The following is a 20,182-nucleotide window of genomic DNA, read 5'->3' on the forward strand; positions in this document are numbered from 1 at the left end:
CAGCAGTGGTGAACAACAGTGAAGGCTGCGATTGCAGAGTATAGTGCGGTTTCTCTGTAGGACAAAGCTGCAGTTTTACATGCATGACCCAGCTATCAGTGGAAAGTAGTTTAAAATTAATCCCTCATCGTGCAATGTCACAATGTATTCTCGGCCAAATTACCCTGAAATATTTTTTAGCCAATAGGGAGAAACTTTTTTCGTTTTTATTTTCTAGCATTAATAGGATTCTAAATTGTTTCACATTACGTTTGTTGTGTAGCGCCATAAAGGAAGAAAGAACAGAGTACAAAACTGAGTCTTCCTTAGAGGCAAGAATAATCAATTATTTTATGATTTTAGAAATGTTGCTTTTTTCCCTTTTAGTTTCTATACATTTTTGTTGCTTGAGTGTTTATGAAAAATCAATGCTCCTTGTTTTATTTATTCCTGTCGTAATATATTTTTAAATCTTTTCACAAAAAACAAAGTTTCTTGTTTTTAAGAGTCCAGTTGTGCTGGAATTTTTTCTTGAATCCCCATTTTCTTGTTTTTTCCCCCATGAGATCAAGACAACAACCCGCCAGTCATAGCTTTTCTCTTACCTGTGAGATACACATCCAGCGGCATCCTACATGGACAGTCAGTTGATTTTCGTTTTATGTGGAGTTTGTAGCAGTGAAGGTGAAATATAGAGAGCAGGGGAAAAAATATCCCCTGTTAAAGCCCTAAACTGGACAAGTCAATGTGGTAAAGATGAGCAAAAAATAAAATTGTGTGTAAGATGTTGGCACATGTTTGTCCATGGATGCGCCCATAAAGGCAACACTGGGAGGTTGCTCAATTACGGAAACCTACATTGTAGCAGTACAGGTCAAAAGTCCTTTCAGTTTAGCATTAGTGTTTGACCTTCGCATAATTGAGTATTCATTTGTGTAGCAATATCTGTGTGCTCATGAAGGGTGATGCATTTATTAGCATTTGGGTGTAGCACGTGTGCTGTGATTTATGCAGCAGAATGAAGGGTCATGTATCCACCTGCTGTGCTGATGCTCTGAACAGATATGTCTGTGCTGGGATGTGTTTGCACATCAGTATGGGCTGCAAAGCACACGACAGGGACCAGAGGGTGAAAAGTCAGTCTTATTCTTGAAATGATAATGATGCTGCCCTACTGCTGATACCTGCTGGATGTTTCCCTTCTCACAACAGTCTCTTCTTCACTGTACAACCCCTGACCTAACTACACACCCACAAACTAGGAGTTATGTTGGGATGCAGCTAACACAGATGAATAATGAAAAACAAAAATTTAAACACCTGGTTGTTGGACAAATAGCCTAGTAACATATTTTTCTTACATAGGTCACACTGGATTATAAGTCGTCAATGAATGGTCTATTTTCAAATTTATGTCTAAGGCGCACCGAACTATAAGGTGCATTAAGTGACAAAACAGTCAAAACTGAGTCTGTCAGTCAGACTTTAACTCTGTTCACAGTAAATAGAACTTGTTTACGCTACACGGTAGGCACATCAGAGGCGGTAGTCATGAAACATTATTCACAATATCTATCCTGAAACCTTTTTTTCAACACGTAAGAAATCAGACTGACACAGCTGAAACACATAGCTGTGACTACGCTTACTTCCAACCTTGTAAGTAACACATAAAAAAGGGGTGGACCTGATTGCAGACAAGATGCCCCCCAGATATCATTAGCCGGAAATGAAAATTCTACAAGATTTCAGAATTGTAGCACATTTTATTTAAACTTTTTCATGGGAATAAATGGTTATGCAAAAACATTTTCTTTTTCTTTTTTTTGGTTAATAGTAAGTAACTTTTATGCACATGCAATCTTCTGCTGATTAGGTTACCCTGTGACAATAAACCAAATTTACCAGTAGTCAATTCTGTAAAAAGGGGAAAGAATCGCTTAAACAAGTCATTTGCGAGTTATTTGCAATAGTTGATTATAGATGTTAATAATTTTGTTCCCAAGCTTGGCTTTAAACTTGGACAGGAGTGCAACCTATAGTTTGAACAAAAAAAAAAAAACATTCTCAAACGTTGGATGTGAAATTTGTCTCACTTTTCTACAATTTTTGCCTTTTGTTGTCTTTTTAATGTTTTTTTCCGCACCATCAACTTCTGTCTTATATTATCCGGACTTCTTTTCAACAACCTGATAATATGAAATAATCTTTGTGGCATTTTGGTGAACCAGTGCTTTCTGATGACCCAGCTATGGCACTGTGTTCCTCCCTAGGCGAAGAGCTAAATTATAGCAACGATTGCGTCGAGCATTGGAGAGAAAATTGTCTCTTTTTTGGAAGAAAAATGGCATCTCTATTAAGTCTTATAATAATAGTGAACAAAAGCCTCAGGGACAAATCCTTCTATTCTACCCAGAATGCTATAGAGAAAGAAGGGGGAAAATACATTTTTTAAGATATTATTGTAGATTATTGTAACAGGGTTTTTTATGTCACCATTGTTACTGCACATATATTTACTGCTTTATAAAATGGTCACTTTCATTTTCCTGTTCTGTTTTAGTCTTTAATATTTATATTTTACTTAATCAAAGTTTTAAAGGCTAATAAATCATATATAAAGCAGTGACATGCGGTCAGGTAAGGCAAGTGAGGCTCAGCCTCACTGGTCATCGTGATAAAATAGAAAAAAGTACATGAAGTAAATATTATTTTCCACTGATCCTTGTTAAAGATACATTTTCAGTTGACTTGACGCGTTTCTGAGGTTAAAATCGCCGAATTTGAGTGTTGCGCGAAACTCTGGGTGAGGCTTGGGAGCACTTTGCCTCATAACTGACTGCAGGACTCAATTTAAACACTGATGTGTGGTCAAAGCGCTGACTTTAAGTGCAAAGAAATGGCTGCTGGTGAAGCGGGCCTCGGCAGACGTGAGCTGACAGCTGCTTTGTAGCTGTGCTGGTGCAGTAGAAACAGAACAGACCAAGAAGGTCTTTCTTCATTGGCCATAATCTCCATTGAAAGGGAGAGACTAATTAAACTAAGAGAAAATGAGGAAGACTTTTACAACAGGGTCATAGAGCTTTTTGTGGAGAAGGATCTGGACATAGACTCATTTAGTAAGGCCAAAGTCTTGAAGTCTTTTTTACCTGCACATTTAATTTACACTTGATTATCTTGCAAGAAATACAAGGAATCTGGAAAACTACTAATAAATAATAAAGATAAAAAAACAAAAAAAAAACGGCTCACACATGAACAAAGCAGAAACAAGGAGAAAATAAAAAGTATAACAAAGCATTTTGCCTGACAAGCAAGAACGGCAAAAACAGACATCTGCATACACTCAGGATGATTACCTGAAATTACAACAGCTGTGGATCATTAGAAACTAGATTCTAGTGTGACTGACACACACATCTGACAAAAAAACATAACTAAAACCAACAAAGGAAATATGAGGATAACCCCCACAAAATGAGGGGAAAATGCACGAACCGGTTTAGGACATGCAGATGGCCTGTAGGAAATAAATAGGAAGGTCGTAGACCGCTAGGTGAGCCAGTAAAGCAAACATGCTTTTTATTACGGGAATGCTGCGAACAACAGGTCTTTGCAAACACTTATATCACATGCAAGGCTAAAAGTAAACCAAATCTGCAAGGAGTTTGTTAGTGCGCATCACGTTCACCTGCTTTTCTTAACAAGCCCAGGCGACCCGAAAACCTGTACGGGTCATCTTCCTGTAACTAAGTGCTGGTGCTTGGGTCATTTGGAGGACATGTAACGCAAGGTATGCCTTTGGAGGCAAATATGTATAAATCCGTTTCAGTGAAATAACTCTTTCAATTATTAAAATTTCCTCTAGTGATATAACTGGTGGGAAAGGATTTATAACCTTTTTCACAATCAGGACATCACGGAAATCCCTGACAAAAAAATGTTCAAGGAAAGTTGCCATTGCAATAGCATTTTGCTATGCAGCTGGAAAAAAATGAGACACACAGCACACCTGTGGGTACAGTTGGAGAATCTTACTGGAGAGGGAATGATTTTTACCCTGTATTCATCCCACTCTGTGGTTATAGCTGATGGTAAAAATGACAAATAATGGTGGAAATGTGCTGTGAAATGAACCCCATTTTGTGTTTTGGTGTGGGTTTGCAGTGGTCGGAATAGAGGGAGAGAGACTGATGGTCCACTGAGGTTATGGAGCTGAGTGAGGATGATGAACTGGCTGACATGAACCATGTGTGTGTGCGTGTGGGTGTGTGTGTGTGTGTGTAGAACACAGATGGAGAAGGAGTTAAAAGCCAAGCAGGAGGATGATTGCTGGCAATCATGCTTTTCAGGTCATCAATGTGTCAAGCTACAACACTGAATCCAGACCCTATAAATGCCCCTCAAATACATGCCCCCCCCCACACACACACACACACACACACACACACGCACACATTGTTTTAGATGATACACTTGCAGGGTTCTATTTTGTTGGGTTGCAGCGACAAAAAAAAGTGTGCACATCATTCATTTGGAAATTTTCAGTGCCCCACTACAGTCGCTCCAGCTCTTTTTTCTTAAGGAATGTTTCTATCATGTTTTTATCAACAACAGTCATGTTGTCTGTACAACAACTCTCTGAAAGTAGTAACAGACTTCACAAATATGTCCCAAAATTTTTTTAGTTTTTTTTCTGATTTGGATTCCTTGAGAAAGTGTGAGACATTTTACACAACTTGGGAGTTTGTAATTGGAGGATCTAAATTTTGACTATCTGGAAACCAACCATCTGTAGATGTGAGAATATGTTGTGTTAGTAGTACACTAGTGGAAACACTTTTTTAAAACAAAACAATCAGTGGATGAATAAAAATACAGACAATAATCTCTATGATTTTAAGTAACTTATGTCAACGTGACATCAGATGTTTCTGAGCCTCATCTGAGGCTCATCCATATTTCAGTAGTGGCCTAAAACTTCTCTATTTGTAGTTTCCACAAAGAAATCTTGAATGTGTGTGTAGGGGGTGTCCGTGAGGGAGCCGTTAATGAGGGCATCTCATTCCTGGTCCTTGAGAGTTGCCACCCAGCTTTGCATGCCCTATTTGCAGCTGATTATCTGGTTCAGATATGTTGAGTCAATCATAACCTGGAATTATCAGACTCAACTTAATCAGCTGCAATTAAGGCTTTGGGATGGACTGCAAAGCTTTTAAACTATTTCAGTAACTTTTATTCTGGTGATGTTGGACCTACCCCTAAACCCACAGGCTCTGCTTTTCTACAGGAAGGTATTTTGGTGGAATTGAGTTTTTTAAATACCTCTTTTCACCAATTAACAGTTTTCAGTTCAACAACTCCTCACTTGGACTTGTATATTCCACTTGAACGTTTTCAGACGCTTCTCATATATACTTAAATAACCAATATCTGCTTTTGAATTTAGATTGTATCCTAAAGACTGTTAATAGGGTTAAATTAGATAGAGATTTTAAAATCTGCAAGGTGACCTGGCACTTCCTTAGAGATTGGGCGAGGAGCTCCAACACTTGGGAAGAGCCTTGGAGAAGAGTTTCTGCTCCTCAACATTGAGAGACGCCAGGTTAAGGCCATTCATCTTTTCCTGATGCTGACCAAGGCGCCTTCCTGGCAAGGTAATCCAGGCAACTTCACTGAGTGGGGATCCCGGGAATTACCCAAGACATACTGGACAGACTATGTCTTGCAGCTAGGGGCTCTACTTACAGAACTGGAGGAAGTTTTGATGAAAAAGGAGGTGTGGCTGTCTTTGTTTAGGGTTCTCCGTTTGCCAACCAGGTCAAGATTAGCAGGAAGAGACTTTAGTAATAAGGCATATTTAGCTGCCATCTGCCAAAAAAGAAAAAGTTGACGGATGCTGCAGAAGGAGAAAGTGTCATGAACCAGCACTTTATATTATACAAGATATGAAATCTCCTGTATAAATAAAGATTGATTTGATTTGATTTTGCCCCCTCCACGTCAGCAAAACTTGCGCTGTTATTTTACAGGAACAGCTTATACATTATGTATGCACGTTGGAGAAGGTTCTCATCAAGGTGACATCTCAAATCTGAACTTAAAAACTTCTTATGTGAAATGTTTCACCACTAATCTTAGTGGCTTCGTTAGTCTGGATGTTTTGGGCTGAGTGAGTGTGGAAAGCAAAGAATTTGTCCCCATCACTGAAAAAATATTGGGATGCAAGTTTTTCTGAGAACCAATATTCTTTCCTCATTTTCCTTTTTTTTTTTTTTTTTTTTTTTAGTAGCTTCAAGCCTTTAATTGCTAGTCTCTCATAACCTGGCCTGCTAATATACAGGCTAACTCATGTCTGCAGAGGCACATTGTACGTCTGAGCAACAATTATCCTAGAAGGATTTCTTTATAGGATAATACACACCGTTAAGCTCTGCAGGTCAAAGTAAGTGCTTTGAAATTAGTGCACGACTCAGACACACATATATCTTCCCCCGCCATGGCTACCCAGTCAGCTCCCTGACACTGAATACGTCTGCATGTGCTACGTAATACTGAGCTGCTTAATAGGAGTCTGTGAACTCTGCCCAAAGCCCCTTCAAGGAGCTCTATTTGCAGGCAGTTTGCCTGAATATAATCATCACTGCTGTCAGCCTCTAACAATGCAGATAACTACAGACTGAGAAAGTTTGGCTGATTTCAGTGAAACCAATTGGATAAATTTTATCCACCAAACCAACTGTCATAGTAAAACTCAATTACTGTAGTCACATCTGCCTGCTCTACATTTCTGACGTTTAGGTCCTCGGTTTTACAACTGAATCTACAACTGTCATTTATGCATGACCACTGAATTCAAAATATTTAAAGTTCAGGGGTGACAAGGTTCACTTGGTTAGTAACAGAGTACTAACCAAGTTACATTAACAAAGTAACAGTTAGTTAAACACTCCAGACAGAGAGACACAATTTTAAATGATTTTTCTAAATATCATTATTTTACAGGACATTTGAGTATTCTTTGGGATTTCTTAATGTGTTCTAACTTTACTTACAGACACAAAAAGTTTCCACCTTCAAAAGCGTAGAAGTGTATATTTGACTCCCAAAAACAGAAAAGAAAGAAAATGATACCTTAAAAATTAAAAAAGTTTTTAATTTTAAGACATACCACGCCACTTGTTACATCTCAAATTTAGAAACTAACAAAAAATCCTTTCTGACTGTGGTTTTAAGATAACAGTGATTATATATGTGTGCACACTTCATGTGCTACAACAACACAACATTTGAATAGATTGTTTCCATTTTCCTATGCATATACACCATTATACCCAGGGCAATAGCTGGTATTCAAGCAGGGAAATTACCACAGTGTTTTAGAATACTTGTAGAAGGACAGTTAAGTCATTCCAAAAGCATTTGGAATGACTTGGGTTAAAGTAGGGGTCACTAACCCTATTCCTCATGAGCTCCCGCCCTGCTTGTTTTGCACCCACACCTGCCTTAGTAATAGGTTCTTACCTGGATCAGGTAGGTTCAGTCAATCAGAAACTGAGCTGATTCAATCCAACTAATAAGAATCTGAAGCAGGGTTAGCTGCAAAATAAGCAGGGTGGTAGCCCATGAGGAACAGGGTTGGTGACCCCTGGATAAAGTAATGCAAAAAAAAATAAAGTCCATTAATGTCCAAATCACTCAAAAGTCTTTGAGCAAAAGTTTACAAAAATGAAAGACATAAACTATTCATTACAGATGTTTCCTTTAGCAGACCCTGGGACATACACAGAACCTTTTTACAATCGTGTTTAGAATTGGTTGTGTGTGTCTTTTTCGGAATTCTCTGTATCCTCCATAATTAGCCCAACAACATTCATGTCTTTTTTTTCAAACTTTGTCTCTCTAAACCTCCTTCATGGCTGGTCCCATAAGTCTTGTACACCTTTCCCTTCATTTTTGCTGACAATCTTTTGTCACACTTTGCACTTTCCTTTCCAGCCTACTTGCACACACCTTCCCTCACCCCACATTTTCTGTTGCTCTGGACAACAATTTTAGGTATACTTACACATACTTCACTTTTTATAGATACTAACCTAATGTCACCGTTCGGGTGTGTGAGGGGGGGTAAGGGGGAAGCGAAACATTATCTTTTTTCAAGGGGGTTTGGTTAAAAAATAATTGAGAGGCACTGCTTTAGATGCAGCTATCCAGTCATCTGGAAGACCCTCCTGTTTCAACTCCTCCCACAAAATCACACAGCATTCTTCCTTTTTCAGCTTCCACCACTTGCCCTTCTGTTCTGCCTTTGTCCTCTTTATCTTCCACCACCATCCTATGCTGTGTGGCTACACTTTCCCCAGCTTTGCAGTCACTGATCTCTTTCAGGTTATATTTTCTGTACAAGAACTTCTCAATTTATGTGCTCCTCCCGCCACTCTTATGTCTCCCCTATGTCTCCTCTCTTTTCTGGAAAATGTATTCACTGTCATTTCCATTATTTTAGTAAGGCCCACCACCATATGTCCTTCTTCTTTTCTGTCCTAATCACCAAACCTGCTCATCATTTTTTAGCATGCCTGTTAAAGTTTGCCCTCATCACTGCTCTCTTCTCCAGGGATACCTTCGTCCATCTTCCTACAGTTTTTTTTCTTGTGACTCACATCCTTCCTTGGGGACATAATCACTGACAACATTCAACATCACACCTAAACCTTCCAGCTTCAGACTCATCAGCCTTTGTAACACTCTCACTGCTTTCAGAACTTCCTTTCCAAACTTCTCTGTCGTGATCACTTCTGCTTTCGTCTTTTTACCATCTACACCATAACAAAACAGTTCAAACCTCCTCCCAATCTATAAGCCTCGCCCCCTTTCTGTCCAGTCACTCAAGCAAACAGGATATCCACCTTTCTTATTTCTTGCCAACTCTCAAGATTTTCTTGTCAAAGTCTTTACATTCAAAGTTCCTATTCTAGGTTTCAAAGTCCTACCCTTACTTTTTTCGTATTTCCCTATATTAAAAAGCCTTCTGCATCTGTATCTTTTTGACCAGGGCCACAACTAATCTAGTTCATATTGATCTGGCTTTGTTTCTTTTATTTCATTCTCTTCCCGACACAACCTTCTTTGTTTATCCAGGCTTGGGACAAGCACATGAAAGCGCTGGACTGCATGCCATTGTGATTGCATTTAAAGCTTATTTGGGATGAGATCTGAATCTTGCATACTTAGTGACTCATCAGACAGACCTCTGCTAATCTTCAACAGAGCCAATGAAAGACGTTTTTTTGTTTCATCCATGTATGAACTATCTCTAGGAAACCTAATGCAGCACAAGTATTTCTAGCTTTTACGTTTTGTTATACTTATGCTGTCTATATTTCAGTAATAAATGACACGTGTTCATTCACCTATTCCAATGATTTTTCAGCTGCAAAATAAAAAGCTCAAGCTTTGTTTGGAGCATAGATTCCTACAGCCGTGGAATTTGGTACAAAACAGACATAGCTGTCAAAACGAAAGAAAACTTTACTTACGGTGGCTGTGCTGCCAGCAGGAGAAATGTATCCGCTCCAGGGAAACAGAGCAGAGGTCCTGAATGAATCAGCGCACACAGAAACTGCACTTTTTGTTCTCAGATGTTACTTTGGATCAATTTAAAGTTGGGTCATACAGTTTGGTGAAAAAGCCCACACCACACTTTGAATTGCTTTCTGTTTGTGGATGCCACCCCCATGAGCTAAAACATGACAGGCTCACCAGGCTTTCCTGCTTCACTGCACATAATAGAGAGGAGTTGGATGATTAATAGCATGATGGGGATAAGATGTTGGGGAGAGCTCTGGTGCGAACAGAGTGGTTTGGTGAGATTGGGGGGCTGGTTTGTACCACTTACAGTGCTGCACCAACAAATGTATCAATACAATTTGATGGTGAAGCTGCTCAAATAGAAAACTGCTTTTTCTCATGCTGAATCTCCGTAGACCTATTGTCCTCCAGTGCAGAGCCAATGATGAAAACAAGGAAATTAGGATTTGCCCATTTCAGTAAAATAGTCAAACTGGAAGTCCTTCAAATGTATTATTTGACACACAGAAATATATGAAAAAAGGCATGTTCTGGGTGTTGATTTATTAAAGTTTTAGATCAATATTTTTTACAGCTTAAGGCCACTTTCTGCCTTCAGAAATATCCAGATTTCAGCAGATGTTACGGAAGCGTATTTATTGATTTATTTCTTTTGAAGGGAGGGGGACTCTGTAGTAATATGTTATTTGAAATACCCAAATACAGAAATCAGACAGTGGTGGGTCAAAAACTGAAATGATTGTCAAATGTAGAAAACAAACTTTTTAGACCCAGGTTTGTGACAAACTTCAGTTTGAAAGTTTAACTTCAAGTGGGCTGCATGAGCCCAACAAGTATTCCCCTTTGGCTAGGTATTGGAAGTTAACTTGGTAATGCTTAAGTACGGAGCACGTGTCCTGATATTAAGATATAAAAATATATCTTGTTCCCACAGATTAATATCTTGTTCCCACAGGTTATTATGTCGTTCGCACGAAATACTATTCCGTTCCCACAAGACTGCGGTGAAGTTAGTTTTACGTTGGATATTCGACAGACATTCAGCGCGCATCTCCACTGAGGACTCTTAGGGACCGTCAACAAATTCACGACTGCATGAGCTGGAGAAGATTGTAACTTGCAAAAATGAATAAATTATCATTAAGAAATGTTCATTTTCTGTCTTCTGTCTTTATAAAATTGTTTTCTTATTTTTGCATTTTGTGTCTTTGTAATCAAAGATGTGAAATATTTTATATGAATTAATATATTATAATTCCATATTTTGCATATGAAAGTTGGTCATTTTTTTCAATAGCTCCCTAACCGTATAATCCAAAAATATGAAACCCATGCCGAATTGTAATACTGACATCCCAACATCAGACACAACTCTTTGTTTTGTAATCAAAGATATAACATATTTTATATTAATTTTTATATCAAAATTCAAGAGGTTTGCCAAAGAAATTTTTTTTTTTTCAATAGCTCCCAAACCTCCTGACCCAAAAATATGAAACCTATGCCGAATTGTTGTACAGACATCCCGACATCAGACACAACTCTTTGTTTAATAATCAAAAATGTTATATATTTTTTAATAATTTTTATATAAACATTCCATAGTTTGCATATGAAATTTGGTCATTTTTTTCAATAGCTCCCAAACCGTACAATCCAAAAATATGACACCCATGCCGAATTGTAGTACTGACATCCCAACATCAGACACAACTCTTTGTTTTGTAATCAAAGATATAACATATTTTATATGAATTTTTATATCAAAATTCAAGAGGTTTGCCAAAGAAAATTGGTTATATTTTCAATAGCTCCCAAACCTCCTGATCCAAAAATATGAAACCCATGCCGAATTGTTGTACAGACATCCCAACATCAGACAGACCTCTTTGTTTTGTAATCAAAGATGTTATGTTTTTTATATGAATTATTATATGGAAATTCCATAGGTTTGCATATGAAAGTTGGTCATTTTTTTCAATAGCTCCCAAACCGTACAATCCAAAAATATGAAACCCATGCCGAATTGTAGTACAGAAATCCCAACATCAAACACAACTCTTTGTTTTGTAATCAAAGATATAACATATTTTATATGAATTTTTATATAAACATTCCATAGTTTGCATATGAAAGTTGGTCATTTTTTTCAATAGCTCCCAAACCGTACAATCCAAAAATATGAAACCCATGCCGAATTGTAGTACTGACATCCCAACATCAGACACAAGTCTTTGTTTTGTAATCAAAGATGTTATGTTTTTTATATGAATTATTATAAGGAAATTCCATAGGTTTGCATATGAAAGTTGGTCATATTTTTCAATAGCTCCCAAATCGTACGTCCCAAAAATATAAAACCCATGCCGAATTGTAATACTGACATCCCAACATCAGACACAACTCTTTGTTTAGTAATCAAAGATGTTATGTATTTTATAAGCATTTTTATATCAAAAATCCATAGTTGTCATATGCAAGTTGGTGAATTTTTTCAATAGCTCCCAAACTACCTGACCCAAAAATATGAAACCCATGCCGAATTGTTGTACAGACATCCCAACATCAGACACACCTCTTTGTTTAGTAATCAAAGATGTTATATATTTTATAAGAATTTTTATATGGACATTCCTTAGTTTGCATATGACAGTTGGTCATTTTTTTCAATACCTCCCAAACCGTACGTCCCAAAAATATGAAACCCATGCCGAATTGTTGTACGGACAACCCAATATCAGACACACCTCTTTATTTTGTAAACAAAGATGTGAAATATTTCATATGTAATGTATGGTGTCCATTCAGAGGTGTGCATATAATATATAATATATGTGATAAACATTTTGGTCTAGTATTGTTTCTAAATTAATTTTTTGCAATATCTTTAAATTGCTTCCAAACAATGTGACAAAAATACAGTGGCATGTCTGATATATCTTTTAGTCAGGTGGTTTAGAGGCTATTGAGAAAATGAACATAATTCATATGCGAACTGCAGAGACTTTAATACAAAGATTCATATTCATTTAGTATCATATATAGTTGTTATAAAAACATCATATAAAATAAGTTACATCTTTGATTACAAAACAAAGAGATGTGTCTGATGTTGGGATGTCTGTACAACAATTCGGCATAGGTTTCATATTTTTGGGTCAGGAGGTTTGGGAGCTATTGAAAAAATAACCCACTTTTTTTGACAAACCTCTTGAATTTTGATATAAAAATTCATATAAAATATGTTATATCTTTGATTACAAAACAAAGAGTTGTGTCTGATGTTGGGATGTCTGTACAACAATTCGGTTTAGGTTTCATATTTTTTGGATGTATGGTTTGGGAGCTATTGAAAAATATGAACAACTTTCACATACAAACCTATGAAATTTTGATCTAAGAAATTGAGAAAATATGTTACATCTTTGACTACAAAACAAAGAGATGTGTCTGATGTTTGGATGTCCATACTACAATTCAGCATATGTTTTACATTTTTGGGTCAGTTGGTTTGGGAGCTATTGAAAAAATTACCAACTTTCATATGCAAACCTATAGAATTTCCATATAATAATTCATATAAAAAACATAAAATATTTGATTACAAAACAAAGAGGTGTGTCTGATGTTGGGATGTCAGTACTACAATTCGGCATGGGTTTCATATTTTTGGGTCAGGTGGTTTGGCTTTATTGAAAAAAATGACCAACTTTCATATGCAAACTATGGATTGTCCATATAAAAATTCATATAAAATATATAACATCTTTGATTACTAAACAAAGAGTTGTGTCTGATGTTGGGATGTCAGTACTACAATTCGGCATGGGTTTCAAATTTTTGGATTGTACGGTTTGGGAGCAATTGAAAAAAATGACCAACTTTCATATGCAAACTATGGAATGTTCATATAAAAATTCTTAAAAAATATATAACATCTTTGATTACAAAACAAAGACTTGTGTCTGATGTTGGGATGTCAGTATTACAATTCGGCATGGGTTTCATATTTTTGGATTATACGGTTAGGGAGCTATTGAAAAAAATGACCAACTTTCATATGCAAAATATGGAAGTATAATATATTAATTCATATAAAATATTTCACATCTTTGATTACAAAGACACAAAATGCAAAAATAAGAAAACAATTTTATAAAGACAGAAGACAGAAAATGAACATATTTTAATGATAATTTATTCATTTTTGCAAGTTACAATCTTCTCCAGCTCATGCAGTCATGAATTTGTTGACGGTCCCTAAGAGTCCTCAGTGGAGATGCGCGCTGAATGTCTGTCGAATATCCAACGTAAAACTAACTTCACCGCAGTTCCCACAAGATACTATTCCGTTCCCACAAGATACTATTGCGTTCCCTCAAAATACTATTCCGTTCCCTCGAAATGATTAACTCGTGCGAACGCAATAATTATGTCGTTCGAACGCAATAATTAATCCGTTCGAACGCAGTAATTATTCACGTCATAAGTCATACATGGGGATATGCTCTCTGTACGCCGGCAAAACTAAGCCGCTTTCAGCGGTAACTTCCGTGTCTCTGTGACCCATATTCGTTCAAAAAAGGAACATGAAAAACAAAAATGATCACTTTAATACTGTCTCAATGAATATAAGAAAAATATTTATGATAACTAGGCTGCTTTGTCATACGATAGCTCCTGCTAGGCTACTACTAGCGCCGCCGCAGAGCTCTTTGATGTATGCCGGCATTTGGGCAACTGGCTGGTCTGTTGTCAGACAGCTGATATTGTAGTTTAGGGTCGAATAGGAATAATAATATTCAGGACTTGTCTTTTATTAACTTTAGCAGTCAGTTGCTTTACATTCGAAGGCTATAAGGATACATGCTAACTGACTAGCTGATCATTTATCCTGTTATTAATTTACGTCATAGATTTACAGCAGATACCTTCACATTTCTGTCTGTGTGTGTCTCATTACATTGCATTGAAGACACGGAGGATGTTTAGAGAAGAGATTTATTTATTTTTAAAAGCACAGAAGCATCCATCGTATTCACGTTCACATCATCTGGTACGCCCTCCGGTCATCTTGCTACAAAAGCCGCTTCCTGCCGCTACTTCCGTGTCTCTGTGAGCATTCAATAGGGGTAAAAATAAAAGCAAGAATGGTCGATTTGTTATTGTCTCGATGAAAATCTGAAAAATATCATATTAAGCTGGCTGCTTCGCCTAAAGCACTTACCTTTAGCTTGTAGCATAACAACAATAGCAGTACGTCACGTTTCCCAGCATGCTCAGCGGCCAATCATTGGTCTTGTTGTTAGACCTTGGTCACAGGGACACGGTGATTGGCCAATGATTGGCAGCAAAGCATTCTGGGAAATAATAACCTGTGGGAACAAGATATTAATCTGTGGGAACAAGATATATTTTTATATCTTAATGTCAGGACACGGGCTCAGTACTTAAGAATACAGCCCATGTTACCTTATTATTATGTTACCTTATTATTACTCCATAGGTGTGGTAAAAATAAGTTTTAATTACAGCATTACAGCAAGCACAAGGCCCCAACTGACAATGTACTCAGTGAATGCCAGTCAACTGAGAGCAGAGGATGTGGTGCTGGTGGACAGATCCTCAGGGGGAGGACAAGCCCCTGCATGGGATGTACCATCGCACCATAAGTGAAGTGGCTGCAAACAACAATTTTTCTGCAGCCTTTATGGTGACTTTATTTTTGCACTGATAAAGCACTGCAGGTTGAAATTGGATTTAAAAAAGCGTTTTGTAAATGCAGTTAATCGTATTTATGAAGCACTTATAAAATTGTGGACTCTGGCCAGAAAAACAGTGAACTGTTAATCACAAAGACAGTAAAGTCTCTGGGCACTTTCATTTCTATTCATTTAAAGAGCAGTTCTTTGGGCTATTGTATAAATGCTACATAGACGTACTGTAAATGTAATACAGACTGCGGATAAAGTCAACTGTCACCTATTGAGGAGCCATGTGCACCTTCACAGATATCCTTTGAGTATTCCACTAAGAAATGAAAAAATATAGAACAAAAATGTTTAACTAAAGAAATAGAATTGGTTAACAAAAAGAGATGCACTGAAACAAGAATACCCAAAATGTGTCAACATATATCGTTAATATTTAGCTCAAATTTTCCAAGCACAGTTTTATCATTTTTTTAATTCAATCCCGTAAAATGTGTTTCTTTGGGAAATATTATATTTTATAATTCAATCATTCCAATGGTTATTTTAAAAAAAAAACGGACAATGCAAAAATAAATTGTAGACCATTTTAGAATGTTTTAAAAGTTGATTTGCATTTGTATCAGTGAAATAAATTTTGATTCTCTCACTCAACATAAATAAGGATTTGGTGAGTAAAGCCTGTTGGCAATCAAAGAGGTCAGATGTTTCTTGTAGTTGGCGTCCAGCTTTGTTCAGTTCTTGTTTGGCAGCTCGTCGTTTAAGCTCCCTCCACAGATTTTCTATGGGATTTGGGTCTGACAACTGGCTAAACCACTTCGGTTTAAATATGACTGCTTCATGGACCCCTCTTATGTTGCCTTGGCTGTGAGTTTGGAACCAGTGTCATGCTGGGATACCCATCTATAAACAGTGTCACTAAAATCCTGGATGCTAGACGTTTTTACACTAGATATACTGGTGGACAGCCTCATTCATTGTTCCTTTGCACTTAAATATATTTTGTAGAACTGTCTTCTTTAACGTTTGGGATTTTTTTTTTACTGTCTTGGAGTTAAACAGAGAATAAGTAGCATTCACTACAACAGTGTATGTGTTTGTTTGTTTGTCTTCTTCTTGTCATTTCTGACCTCAGTCAGTCAAAGCAGATGGTGGTCTATACAGAGTCTAGTTGAAACAAACAAAACACAAACAATCACTTAAACCAGAAATGGGATGAGTGAATATGCTTATTTTCACTGAATCCAATACATCTTTTGACAGTGATAGCTGTGCTGTGTGGGTAACGTAATTCATATTACTATTCAAAATAAACTTAAATACATTTCTATAACACTTTTTTATAAATATGCACGTGACGTCTATTCAAATAGATGGTACATGTTCCCAAACCTTCAGCTGGATGAGGGTTTATTGCTGTTACCTTCATTTTACAACATTTGAACCATCATATTTACCTGAAGTTAAATTCCAACATTGCCATAATCTCAAACACAAGCATTTCAAATTGACTGTTTTGGTAGTTCTTTATATTAGACATCACTTAGCAATTATGCTTGTAGTTGGTCTGAAATAGGTCATATTAATTTCTAAATATTATCTTTTATGTATATCTTTACAAACCTTTTGGACACAGGTGACCTGTCCAGGGCATACCCAGACTTCACCCAACAGTGGCTGGGATTGGTACAAGCAACATTGTGACCCTTAACTTATTAGGGTTCAGGCTAATATTGGATCTAAACCTCTTTACATTTAGTTAGGAGATTAATGGGACTAAAACAGCAATGAATTGTTCTGAACAAAGAAATGGGACGTGAACAGAAGTCTAGGCGGCATAACAAAGGTTTGAATGTTTCTCCAGCCTGATGAACCCTCAGACGAGAACCGCGGTTTCATCAGGCTGGGGAAACATTTAAAAATGCAAAAATGGACAGATCCATTTATTGTTGAAAATGGAAGGGTCCAGTCTTGATGAAAAAAAAATTGCCTTTATTTCTAAACTTCATTTACTTTAAATAACTGTTTGCTTTTACTCAAAGAAGCCTGACCAAACCCAACAGTTTAGCAGACCATAACGTTTTTGTTTAAACTGTCTAACAAAAGACACAACTTCACTGCAGTCAGTAGGATGTTGAGAGGAAATAATGGCTGCCTAAAGATAGAATCAGATATTCTGAGCAAGTTTAAATGCTACTGGCTGAGATGCACGGGATATGCCGTAGACTCAGAATAACCTTGTTACAAGTCATTTACAAAAATATATGTATTAATAACGCTGTTGGAGAGGAACAAATATATTACTGTGCCAGCATGGACCCCCCTCTCCCCCCAGATAATGACATTTCACTGAGAGCAAATGAAATTGGCCAAATTTCAAACTCATTATAAAGTCGGCCCTGAGAAGGGAAGAAAAGAAAGAGGAAGCAGAAAGTGAGAGTAAATGCTATGAGACAAATAATCAACGATAAAGTTATCTCTGCATCCCTTTTTTTCTCTTGGATCTGAGAATTTGTCTTTAGCTCCTGGAGTGTACAAGCAAAAGCTCTAAGATTTCTGTCTGAGTGTGTGTGTTCTCTTTTCACAGAATAATGTGTGTGTTAGGTATGCTTTGAGCATACCTTTTTTTGATGTGTGTGCATGCATCAGCTCATCCCAAAGCCAAGCTGACAGACAGCTTCCCTCTGTGGAGCCCCTTAGTGCCTCTGATTGATCGTCATAATGCCAAGGTACAGGCCCTGTCCTTGGTGCCTATGCTAATCTCCTTCTCATGCATATTTATGAGCTCCTTGGGATTCAACCAGCTAAATAAAGGATGAGATCGTTGGCTTGGAGCTGCGCTCATCACTGATTGATTGATTAGAAAGAGGTTAAGAACAACCTATATCAACCACAGGTCTTTCTTTTAGTTTTTTTCTTCCTTCAGTTTTTGTGTTTTCTTGAGTTAATATGTATTAAACTGTTCAGACAATGCAAAAAAGGGTGAAAAGAGAGATCTCAAACAGTTTTCCTTGATGTGGAAACTGCAGAAAAGGAAGAGTCTGCATATTTATTTGGTCAGAATTATTCACCTCATGTACCACTGTGCGGACTAAACCCCCTTCAGGAACAAAAGGAGTCATTCCTATTTTTAACCACCAATGAATTGTGTTATTCAGTCAAGGGTTTAACGCGTTTCTGAGGTTTGGTCACTGGACCCCTTCGGGCCCCTTAAAAGATGGCATTAATTAATGAGATGATGTCATGGGTGTCATCTAAACGACTTTCCCCTCTTCTTTTTTTGCTGAGCTTGCTTTGCCCACCTGGCTAAGGTGTAGAACATTTCAACGTTCGAATGGTCTTCAAATGGATGAGGCGCAAGAGCCAATCTAATGCTCAGTCCTCTGGATTTTTGTTTTTCTTTAACCAAGATGATTCCCTTATGTTCTTTTGTTTGCTTTTTACTGCCTATGTATGCATATATGTATAGCCATTAGTGCCCTAAAAAGAAAAAATATTGAAAAATTGCAGTAAAAGACTGTTTTGTATCCCTTTTCCCTCAACTTTCTAATGTACTGGTCCATGAAAATGCCTAGACTGTTTATGTAGACTCATTTGGCCATAAAATAAAAATATTTTATTTTTAACCCTTGTGCTATCCTATGGGGTCCAGATTACATTGACGTGTTATCCTTACCATGACACAGGTTGATAAAGGTGAAGAGGATTTCATGTAATCCATGGACACCAGTGAAGATCACAAATCACTGAAGAAAAAAGGTTTAGCGCACTGTCTTGTGGGGTCCAGATGACCCCACTACCAATGTTAGGATAGCACAAGGGTTAAAAGAAAAGACCAGATATATCACATGGGGCTATACTCACTTCTATTTTGCTTTCAGTAGAAATAGTCTTCCTTGCAAAAACATTGGCATTGATGTTGATCTTAACATGCTGCAATCTTCTGCACATTACTATTAAAAATAAATTACTCATATTTTAAAGATGAGCTCAGTGTGGTTTGGCATTTGATGTTATGTCTATTTACATGTAATGATAGATTCATACTGGCCTTGGCGACGTACATTCAAGCAACCACTTTCCACGAAAAGTCTTTTTAAATGTGAGCGAATGCGCATTTTGGCCTTCCGCGTTTAAAACACTGAAGTTCATACCTAGCTACGCAAGTTCTTATGACCGTTCTCAGGCTTTATAAACAAAATGTGTGACCATTGAACACATCTTGAAAGTTTAACTAGATCAAACTTTGACAAATCAGGGACTCAGGTTTGGTAGTGATTTTTTTTTTACCAAAATGTCAACCATTTGAAAATTGATTTTGGAGGAGAAATGTAGGTACATGTGCTAGTACTGGGCATCTTCAGTCCAGTGTGTGCACAGGGCTCTTTTCTTTGTTGATAGTTTTTATGGTTTCTGCATTGAGCTGTAATATTCCAGCTTATTAGAACATAAGCTAGTGGGTGGTGGGAGTCAAACCATAGATACCGATCAGAATAAGTGGATTTCCTGTTCACTTTAATGTTTGAATTCCTGCCTTCCTTGATATGTCTGGAGCAGTCCCAGATAAACAACTACTGGCATCCTTGATTTCTGAAGAAGTTAGCACATACAGTATACATGCCCTGAATTCTCCAGCAGCAGTTCAAAGAGGCTACAAAACATCTTTTAAATCAATTTTAACCCTTGTGCTATCTTAGATGACCCCACCCTTACTTTGACGTGTTCTCCCTACCATGATAAAGGTGGATAAAGGTGGAAAGATTTCATGTAATCCATGGACACCAGTGAGGTTCACAAATCATTGAAGAAAAAAGGTTCAGCGCACTGTCTAGTGGGTCTAGATGACCCAACTCCAAATGTTAAAGTGCCTAGGACAGCACAAGGGTCGAAATGACCTAAGC

The sequence above is a fragment of the Oryzias latipes genome, chromosome 5 (assembly GCF_002234675.1).
Source record: "Oryzias latipes chromosome 5, ASM223467v1".
Lineage (NCBI taxonomy): Eukaryota > Metazoa > Chordata > Actinopteri > Beloniformes > Adrianichthyidae > Oryzias > Oryzias latipes.